The sequence below is a fragment of the Erinaceus europaeus genome, unplaced genomic scaffold (assembly GCF_950295315.1).
Source record: "Erinaceus europaeus unplaced genomic scaffold, mEriEur2.1 scaffold_342, whole genome shotgun sequence".
Taxonomy (NCBI): Eukaryota; Metazoa; Chordata; class Mammalia; order Eulipotyphla; family Erinaceidae; genus Erinaceus; species Erinaceus europaeus.
Genome location: NW_026647937.1, coordinates 1 through 10,285, shown reverse-complemented (window position 1 = coordinate 10,285; position 10,285 = coordinate 1). Strand labels below are relative to the sequence as shown.

Below are 10,285 nucleotides of genomic sequence, written 5' to 3'. Positions count from 1 at the left end.
GAATAAATAAATATTTTTAAAAGACAAAAAAAAGTTCTTTTATTTATATTAACACTCTGTGGCTGTCTCATTTATTAAGCTCAAGCTACTATAGAAAAATTCCATAGGTAAAATAGACTTAAACAAGAGTTATTTCTCACAGTTGTGAGGTGGCTGGGAGTAAAATACTAAGATGCTGGTAGATACAGTTATTAGGGAGAGCCTCCTTTCTGACTTGCAGATGACCTCATTTTACTGTATCCTCATATGTCAGAGAGGACTCTACAATCTCTCACCCTCTTCTTTCAGACTTTATCCAAATCAAAGATGCCACTTCCAAATACCATCAGATTGGGGCTTTAAGATAAAAACTTTGGGGATCCGGGCGGTAACGCAGTGGTTTAAGCGCACGTGGTGCAAAGCCCAGGGACCAGCATAAGGATCCTGGTTCCAGCCCCTGGCTCCTCACTTGCAGGGGAGTTGCTTCACAGGTGGTGAAGCAGGTCTGCAGGTGTAGACACCTTTCTCTCCGCCTCTCTGTCTTCCCCTCCTCTTTCCATTTCTCTCTGTCCTAACAATGACAACATCAATAACAGCAACAATAATAACTACAACAACAATAAAAACAACATGGGCTACAAAAGGGAACATAAATAAAATTTTAAAAATGTTTTAAAAAGATATAAACTTTGAGAAAAACACTCAATCCATAACAACTTCCAAATGAAAAAAAATATGACATGAACTAACACTGTAGTAGAAGTTACTGGAGATATCTACTACTATTGTCTGATGTTAAATACAGCTGATATTCAAACAATGCAGAAGATTCCTAGTAAAGTAAAAAATTTGAGTATAATTATTTATTTATTTATTTTAAGGACAGATTCAGAGAAAAAGACACAGCAAAATACCAGAGCACTGCTCAGCTCTCCTTTATAGTGGGATTGAACCTGGGACTTCAGAGCCTCAGGCATGAAAGTCTTTTGCATAACCATTATACTGTCTCCACAACCCACCCAAAATTCTAAGTATAACTTTCAACCTCTCCAAAACTGAGCTATTGTTTCATTGACAAGAAGGCTTACTGGTAGCATCAACAGTCAATTAACACACATTTTACATTATCTGTATTCTTAAGGGTTTTTATTTATTTTTTTATTATTTTTTTTCCAGAGCACTGCTCAGCTCTGGCTTATGGCAGTGTGGAGGACTGAACCTGGGATTTAAGAGCCTCAGGCATGAAAGTCTCTTTGTATAACCATTATGCTATATCCCCACCCACATTATCAGTATTCTTACAGCAAACTAGAGAAAACAAAATGTTATTAAGGATATCAAAAGAAAAAGGAAATGTGCCATACTGTGCTATATGTATCAAAACTGTAAGTTTATATTGTCTGATTATAAGAAAATGTGCACAATCTTGTGCTGTTCAGGGGTCAGTTAGATTCATTTGCAAACACTTAAGGGCCACTGTATTAGATATATTGCTTAAGGCACAAACAAGACTCATCCTTGTACTTAAAACCATACTTTCCCATTGTCCTTAAGTGCTTTAATTTAGCTTATAGATCATCTAAATTGTGGCTTGCTGCTTTCCTAACCCAAATCTTTCCACTTTCCTTTATTTTTTCTCACTTGGTCTAATACATATTTCCCCTTTCTAAACTGGCAACACTGCATCTGGCTGGTAACTGCTTCCTCTGCCTGCATGCATTTTATCAACATCCTTTACACTGACTAGATCCAGTCCTGGCCCCAGCATTGAGAGCTCAGAGGTGGAACCCACAGAAGGCTGTCTGAAGTTAGTATTTGAACTAGATTAAAGGACAGGTAGAAATCTTATGGGAAGGGCCAGTCAGCACACAGATCAGTTAGAAGCAAAGTCTGGGAGACACGAAAACCTGACACTTGTGCCAAGAATAGAAAATATTATATTTTGCAGGGTTCATAGGCAGTTAAACATTGATTTTTCTTACAAACAAGAATGTAGTCTAAATATTTTAAGGACCTTTTCATCTAAGGTAACTCTAAGGGCATGTGAATAATACAAGAATAGAGTTAAGTCTTACTGCCTTTCATGTCAGTGTATGCTCAGGAAAGTTTATTTGATCTCTTTCTTAGTTATTTTCACAAAAGGATATCACACACATCTCTCTTGTGCTCACAAAGAATAATTTTCATATATGCACTCAAAGTTCATGACACAGCAGATAATCATCTGGTCAGTGAGTCAAGTGTATATGTTCAAGTGAGTGTGTGTGTGTGTGTGTGTGTGTGTGTGTGTGTGTGTGTGTGTGTGTGTGTTGAGTTGGAAGGGAGATCTAACAGGACAGAACAGTGAGTTATGTTCCCAAACATGGGCAGAGTCTCAGTTCTGACACTGACATACCACCATGGGCTGGAAGAGCACATTACTGAGCTATCTTAAGCCAGGATTCCCTTTCACCCTCAACGGACAGCATAAAAATATCTCCAGTGGGCATCTTTCCCAAAAGGGGAAGGCAATTCACTCTGAAAGAGAATACTAACTATTTAAATAAAACTAAGTCTCCTGAAGGGAGGGACCAAAGTTTAAACTTCTCCAAGATTCACTTCTCAGAGTAGAAGGGAGGAAAAAGAGTGTCATATTGCCTATGGGAAACCTGGAGGGGAATGTTGACATCTCACATCCCTCTGCAGGGGAGGGAAATTGACCAAGTGAGGTGAAGGTCATGGCTGGTCTGGTTGCCAGTTCTTCTGGCTAGGTTGCTGGCCAGCCCAAGTGGGCAGCTCTAAGACCGGAACCCGGATCCTTTCCTGATAGATTCCCTCACCCACTCTACTCCTGCTTCCTGCCACAGCCACACAGGCACCTTGTCCATTCCTCAATCAGTCTTATTTTCAAGCCACCCAAAAATAACAACATTTGATACTAGTCCTCTGAAGAGTTTGGCTGGGGTCATGTTTCCAAATTCTTGACTCAAGTATTATAAATGAGAACTGCTTCCCCACCACCACCTCCCACACCCCCCCCCCCCCAGCCAGGCTATTTTTTTCTCCCTTTTTCCCCCTCTTTTGAGATGTTGGGAGAACCCCAATGAAGGAATGAGTGCTTAATGGGTCACAGGGTATAAATAGTAGTGTTGAGCCCTTAACACAAGGCTCTTTGTACTATCATGCTAAAAAAAAAAAAAAAAAAAAAACCTCCCAAACAGACCTGTTAACATACCAGCATGGGGCTCTGTAGGGGAGTGCAGTACTGCTGAGCACAAACTCCATTCTATATTTGTCCAATCCAGCATTCCACTGCTCACATCTATTTACAGCCTTACCTCACCATGAATACAGGATACCCTGTTCATTAAGTGCTTGCAAGAATTTTTTTTTTTTAAATAATCCACATGTATTTTTGTGCTACTGGTAATTCACAGTCATGAACTAAGTAAATAGTGTCAATACTGAGGTGTGAATCTCCAGCCCCTGGTTCAACCCAAACCCCTTCCTTTGTGATCCTCATTTCACTTATCAGGGTGAAAGCGAGAGCTTCTCATCCACAGAATGGGGACAGACATAACCATTCATTAAATGTTGGCTCTAAATGGCATGTGGTGCTTTTTAGAAAATTAAGAGATAAAAATCTGTGGGTTGCCTTGCTTTGAGGCACTCTTTAAATATGAGATATTATCCTAATTAAACTAAATTTCCATCACGGGGTCAGTTCTTTGATGAAGTTAAATGGAATGATCCAGAGTATCTATTAATTTGCTACCAGTCATTGTATTTGGAAACCCTAAGGGATCCTGAAAATTGATTAATTTTGACAGGCCTGACAGTGTATTTCTGGGTGATTATGGCAAGCCCTGGGTGGCATTATAAGGGATGCCAATTTTCATTTGACAGTGAAATTCATAGGCTCTAACAGAAGTACTATTATACCAGTGGAAGGGATCGGGCTGAAGGGCATGTGACTTAGCAGCTGACAAGTGCAATAATTCTCAGAATTTTGTGCCTCAGAATGTGTGTTGGCTACTAAGAATAAGCATTTTAGAAATAGAAAGTTCAAGTTACAACCCTACTGGGCAGAAACTCGAACTCCTAGAACTGGCATAAGCCCTGGGCATTCTGGTGGGCCAAGGCTCTAGCCATTCAGTGTCCTATGTTTAAATTCAGAGCCTGTAAGGAAGGAAAAAAAAATGTTGGCAGTGCTCTCTTACTTTTTGGAAACTACAGAGTAAAATCTTCAATGGCAAAGAGCCTTTATCTTTTGTGGTCTCTCTTACATGACTTCTTGGGCAGGATTTATTTCTGGGTTGCCATGGCCCCACTTCTTCATCTTCTGGTGTGTGTGTTGGGGAGTAGGGTTGGGGGAGGGGAGAGGAAGAGGAGGACTGGGAGCCACAGGGTAGCACTCTTATTCAAATTGTTGGATTAGTTAGAAAATTAGCAGGAAAACAAAACAGTGGGGGTTCAAAACGGGGTCCACACTGCATTGTGACAATACCTTCTAGATGATTCCACCTATTGGCGAGAACTTATGCTTCACTAGCTGGTATTTGAGTTGGGTTGCCAGGAGAATGAAACAAAGAAGTATGCAGGCAGCCCTTTGGAGTCTTTGTGTGCACAGGGAACAGGGACATAGTCATACTCTGATTCCACAGACATTGTGTTAAGTACACAGTAGGTAGCAGGCACAATGGTAAGTAAGTACTTCACATAGTTTCTCTCATTTGTTTTGCACTAGCTCCATAGGAAGAGGGAGTTATTCTTATATTTTTAAAAATTTTTTATTTACAAAAAGGAAACACTGACAAAACCATAGGATAAGAGGGGTACAGCTTTGCACAGTTTCCACCACCAGACCTCCGTATCCCATCCCCTCCCCTGATAGCTTTCCTACTCTTTAACCCTGTGGGAGTGTGGACCCAAGATCATTGTGGGATGCAGAGGTTGAAGGTCTGGCTTCTGTAATTACTTCCCCGCTGAACATGGGCATTGACAGGTCGATCCATACTCTCATCCTGTCTCTCTCTTTTCAATGGTAAGTACTTACTTACCATTGTGCCTGCTACCTACTTAACACAATGTCTGTGGAACAGACCTTTGGAGGATCCAACATTCTCTACCATTGTTGATCTGAAAAGGGTGTTATTCTTATGTCCAGTCTACATGAGCTGGCAAAGACTTAAAAAAATAATGCATCCAAGATTAATGACATTATAGAGGCAGAATTTAAACCTACGTTTGTTTTCCTAATGTCTAAACCTAGGCTACTACTGACTTCCTAAACTTTTTTTTTCTCTCTACCTTTCCCCATAAGTAGTGCAATGGATTCTCTCTGGAAAGTGAAATCAAAGAGGCCTCAGGGATGAAAGATCATCATGTCACACAAGCCTAAGAACTGGCTTTTGATGAGAGGGCTTCTGGCTTCCGGTTCCTTTCCATAAAGTTAAGTATCCAGCAGCCCAATCACACATATGGGAAGCATCTGACAAGCTGAATCAAACCTGAGTTTCCATGTACAATGAAGAAGAGACTTCCCAGTACTAGATTTTCTGGTTTTCTTCTCACGTACTTTCTAGAAGTCAACAGGAAGCAGAATTGCTTGGAGAACTTTCTTTACTATATTCATATTGCATAAAGGAATGTTGGCCTGGGCCTGGTGCTAGAAACCTTTGAAGTGAGATTTGAACTAACATCAATTTATGTCATAGATTGATGAAAAAAATCTGCTTCTTGGGCTGGAAAGATAGTTCCCTTGAATAGTGTGTGTGTTTTGCTATGCATGTGACCCAGGCTCCAGGTCAACCTCCACCATACAGGAAGGAGCTTTGATGCTGTGATACATTGCCTTCTGCATTTCTTTCTTTCCCCCACTCTCCTTATCCATTTGAATATATTAGCCTGGAGCAGTGAAGTCCCAGGGCTGAGGAGACAGCATAGGAATAATGCAAATGACTGTCATACCTGAGGCTCAGAAGTCCTAGGTTCAATTTCCAGCACCACCATAAACTAGAACTGAGCACTGCTCTGGATAAATAAGTATATGGGTATGTATCATAATTGGAAAACATAAAAATGAACCCAGTTTTGTTTGTTCTATTTCATCTCACAATTGAGAGAGGACACAGTATTCTGCATCTTAGTTACTATGCTGGGTAACTTCAAGCTGTTATGACTACAGCCCTCAAGTCTTTTCTCTATTGAACTTGAAGACATAAACTTCTAACCCTAATTCAAATCACCTCTACTCCTGTGAGAATCTCTGAGGGAAGAAAAAGAGCTCTCAGATCTTTACCTTCTTTAATATAATACCAATCCAATATAGCATCTCTGAGTAAATATCCTAAATTGCCATTTTGAATGCTACTTTGGATTTATTGCTCCCATTACTGGTTCTTAAAATCTGTTTTTCTGTGCTTTCCCTAGAATGACAATCTCCTGAGGGCTGTCTCTTTTGCCATGGCATGTACACAGTGCTTGGCACATGTGAGTGGTCAAATTGAATCAAGTTGAGTGTGAGAGCCAGGAAGAATGAATGAATGATGTTCATGTGGAACCAATACACAAGGTGAACAACTGAAGATCTCTTCTTCCCCAAATAATCAGAATCCCTTTACCTCAGCTCTGTTTACCCTGGTGTAGCACCTCTTAAACCCAGTTCATTTGTTATCTGATGGTCCTCTGTATCACTTATATCATCCTTGTTTATCCCCAGAGAGATAGAGAGAAGAGTTCTTACTTTTGCCTTGAGGCATGTCTCAGCTTTATATAAACTTGCTTTTTTTTTTTTTTTTGCTTTTATTCTCTTCTCTTTTATATTTATCATCTTATCTCAAGATCCCAAAATGAGTTTTCCTGGGTAAATAATACACATTTGCTGCTCTCAAGTCCTCTTCCATATCCCCTTCTCATTTATGACCTAAATAAGATCAGTCTCCAAGCCTTATCAACCCAATCTTTGAAATACCTTGAGAGTTGGGTGCTAGCTAGCGCAGCAGGTTAAGCACATGTGGTATAAAGCACAAGGACCAGCTTAAAGATTCTGGTTCAAGACCCCCCCCCCCCCCCCCGCTCCCCACCTGCTGGGGAGTCACTTTATAGGCAGTGAAGCAGGTCTGTGGGTGTCTATCTTTCTCTCCCCCTCTGTCTTCCCTTTCCCTCCCCATTTTCTTTCTGTCCTATCTAAAAATGACGACATCAATAACAACAACAATAACTACAACAACAATAAAAACCAAGGGCAACAAAAGGGAAAATAAAATAAAAAGAAAGAAATATTTCATCTACTAGCTTCATGTCTGCTATTACAATTTCTCATAACAGGAGCAATGTAAGAGCCTATCAGCAATTTAAGAGCCTAACAGCTCATGTCCCTTGTCCTATTCTTTAGCGATATCTCTACCAGAACCTGTGTCTTCACGTGCCACTATCATCATGAGCCACCCCTAGATTTCTAGGATTTCCTTGTGTATGAATTTCGAGGTGCTTACCTACCTGAAGTCTCACTATATATATTTAGTCAAACTTTATTGCTACTGCTCCCTAGTAACTGTTCTTCAGCTCCAAGAATCACAGATCCTCTTGGTCCCAGATAAATGGCACTAATTTCTATTCTGCTGAGTTTCACCCTATCTCCCCTAGTGTGTTTCCTCTTCGATTTCATTAGAATTCATCTCTGTGAAAACTTCCATTTCCCTTTCACTTCTGCTAGGCCCATTCCCTTCTTTAAACTTCCAACCCAAAGTGTGAATCAGGCTACTCTTCCCCAGCTTGAACACTAGCTTAAATTGGACCCATGATGTAGTTTACATTTGCTGAAAATTTCAAAGCAGGTCTAAGTCCTTTGAGAATAGAGCCTGAATCTTAATTTCTAGCAGTCTCATAGTAACTGCTGGAGGGCAGAATTTATATAAACTGTATAATACAGCTTATAATCAGATGATCTTTGCTAAGGAAAATGAGAAAAGCATTAATTCATAACATTTTCCATGTTTTATTTGGGGAAAATTAATGTTTGCAGTGGGGATCTTGTGTATATCTGTTATTTCTTTCATTTATGCTTTTTCTTTTGCCTTTTCTTTCTCATTTTTCTTATCCCTTGTGAGCCATTTCTTTTTTTTAAGGTTACAAGATGATTAGATTTGTAAAAAGTTAAAATCTAAAGTCATCAGTATCTTAACACATAGTATACATACAATAAATGTTCGTCAAATGAATTAGTTCAAGAAATTTGGGAATCCACTCTAGATCCACAAAACCCCATAGTATTTAAGCCAAATGCCACCTCTTTATTTTTTCTTTCTTTCTTTTTTCTTTCCCTCTTTCTCTCTTTCCTCTGTCTGTCTTTCTATCTATCTTGTACCAGAGCACTGCTCACCCTCTGGCTTATGAGATTGAACTCAAGACCCCTGAACCTCAGGCATGAAAGTGTGTTACATAAGCTCCTGTGTGACCTCTCTGGTCCATAATACTGATTCTTCAACATTTTAGTTCCCTAATTATTTCATTGCACTGCCATATTTTCCTTTTTCTCATCTTTCTTCTGCCTCTATCCATTCTGCCCTATTCAATCTTCTACTGTCCTCTTAAATGTAATTATTTGGCCTTTAAAACATCCTCTCTTGATGTTAAGCTCCAAGATAATTAATTACAATTGTTGAGCATTATCATATTTGCCATAGCAAGAGGTAACTCATAGAGATTAATCAGTGTTAAATGTTCAATTTATGAATTGACCCCTGTATACACAAAGAGAAAAAATTAACACATTAATAAGGGATGAGATTGTTGATGCATTTGTTATCAGACTCTCCAAAGGTGAGCATATGTGTATATATGCATTTCTTTTTAAAATATTTATTTATTTATTGCCTTTTGTTGCCCTTATTGTATTATTGTTGTAGTTATTATTGTCATTTTTATTGATGTTTCGTTGTTGGACCAGACAGAGAGAAATAGAGAGAGGAGGGGAAGACAGGGAGGAGGAGAGAAAGATAGACACCTGCAGACCTGCTTCACTGCTTGTGAAGCGACTCCCCTGCAGGTGGGGAGCTGGGTGCTCAAACCAGGATCCTTATGCCTGTCCTTGTGCTTTGTGCCACCTGCACTTAACTGGCTACACTACTGCCCAACTCTAAAAAATGACTTGCTTTCTGCATTAGCACTGCAAAGCAAAGTATATGTGGTCATTGATATCTTCCCTAAAGCATTCTGAACTGACTTTGAACATCATCCTACATCTACAACAGGGCTGTCAGTAGAAGTTAAATAATGTCACTTGCCAGGATACTGCACATTGTTGACATGTGGCAACAGAGCAAAGGAATCTGTGAGTGCCCCTCAGGAAAACATAGATAAAAATAAGAAATATTGCATAGTTAGCTCCATGCATAGATAGAGTAACTTTAAAGCTAATAATTCATATTTTCTTTGTGATAACAATCCCATATTTTATTCAGCATAGCAATCATCACAACTGATTCATAAAAGCAAAATTGCTTAATCAATGGACTAGAAATACAGTCACTGTGAATATAAATTCTTTCCTCTTCTAATGATCCCAAGCTAATCATTTCAGCTCTTCTGGCTTATTTTCCTGATTAAACCAGGAGAATAAAGACAACAGGCACATGTGACTCCTGCATTAGCAAACTAAGCGTGAAGATGAGAATAAACCAGTGGGTAAGCAAGGGTGGGGGGAATGTATAATCCATTCCATATAGCACTTCTTAACCAATATTCCTTGTACTGAGAAAACCTCCCAAATGTGACTCTTAAATACTGGGGAGGGGGAGGAAGATGGGCTTTAGAGTTAGACTATTTGAATTTCATATGTTTCCTTAAATAACAATATGACTTTAAGCAAGTCATTTGACTCCACTGCCTTGATTTTTCTGTCCTTTCAAGAGTGTCTATGAATTTTTCTGACAGGTTGTTATGAGGATTAAATGATCTGAGAGAATCCTACAGTCTTTCTACAGTTCAGTGCAATCTGCTGGTCCCTTCAGCATAATGTTGACATGTTTTGCTCAGACAGTGAGTGGTTGATCCATGATGACCACTGGAAATGCTAGGTACACAGAATCAAGTCAGATCCCTCTGATGACATGCATTTCCTCCTCCGTGTATGAAGAGAATGCTGTGCATGATGAATTGGTGAGCTATTCAGTGAGAATGCAGAACTCTCTCTCCCCCTGCCATTATGTGAGACTTACCTATGCCAGCAGTTGAAATGGTGACATAGAAGAGAGGGAGGTGGCATAGACTTAGAGTGAGCAAAAGAGGTCTTTTGTAGCTTGTTACGATGTGCTTGTTACAAGTT

General features: G+C 39.6%; 1 long non-coding RNA gene across 1 annotated transcript in view; it reads left to right on the top strand.

Moving 5' to 3' along the window:
* Positions 1-6,967, top strand: part of LOC132536534 (uncharacterized) — a 47,652-nt gene extending 40,685 nt beyond the window's left edge. The window contains exons 2-3 of the long non-coding RNA XR_009548074.1: positions 5,282-5,409; positions 6,391-6,967. This is a non-coding gene — a long non-coding RNA (uncharacterized LOC132536534). The remainder of the gene's footprint in view (positions 1-5,281; positions 5,410-6,390) is intronic.
* Positions 6,968-10,285: the final 3,318 nt, after the last annotated feature.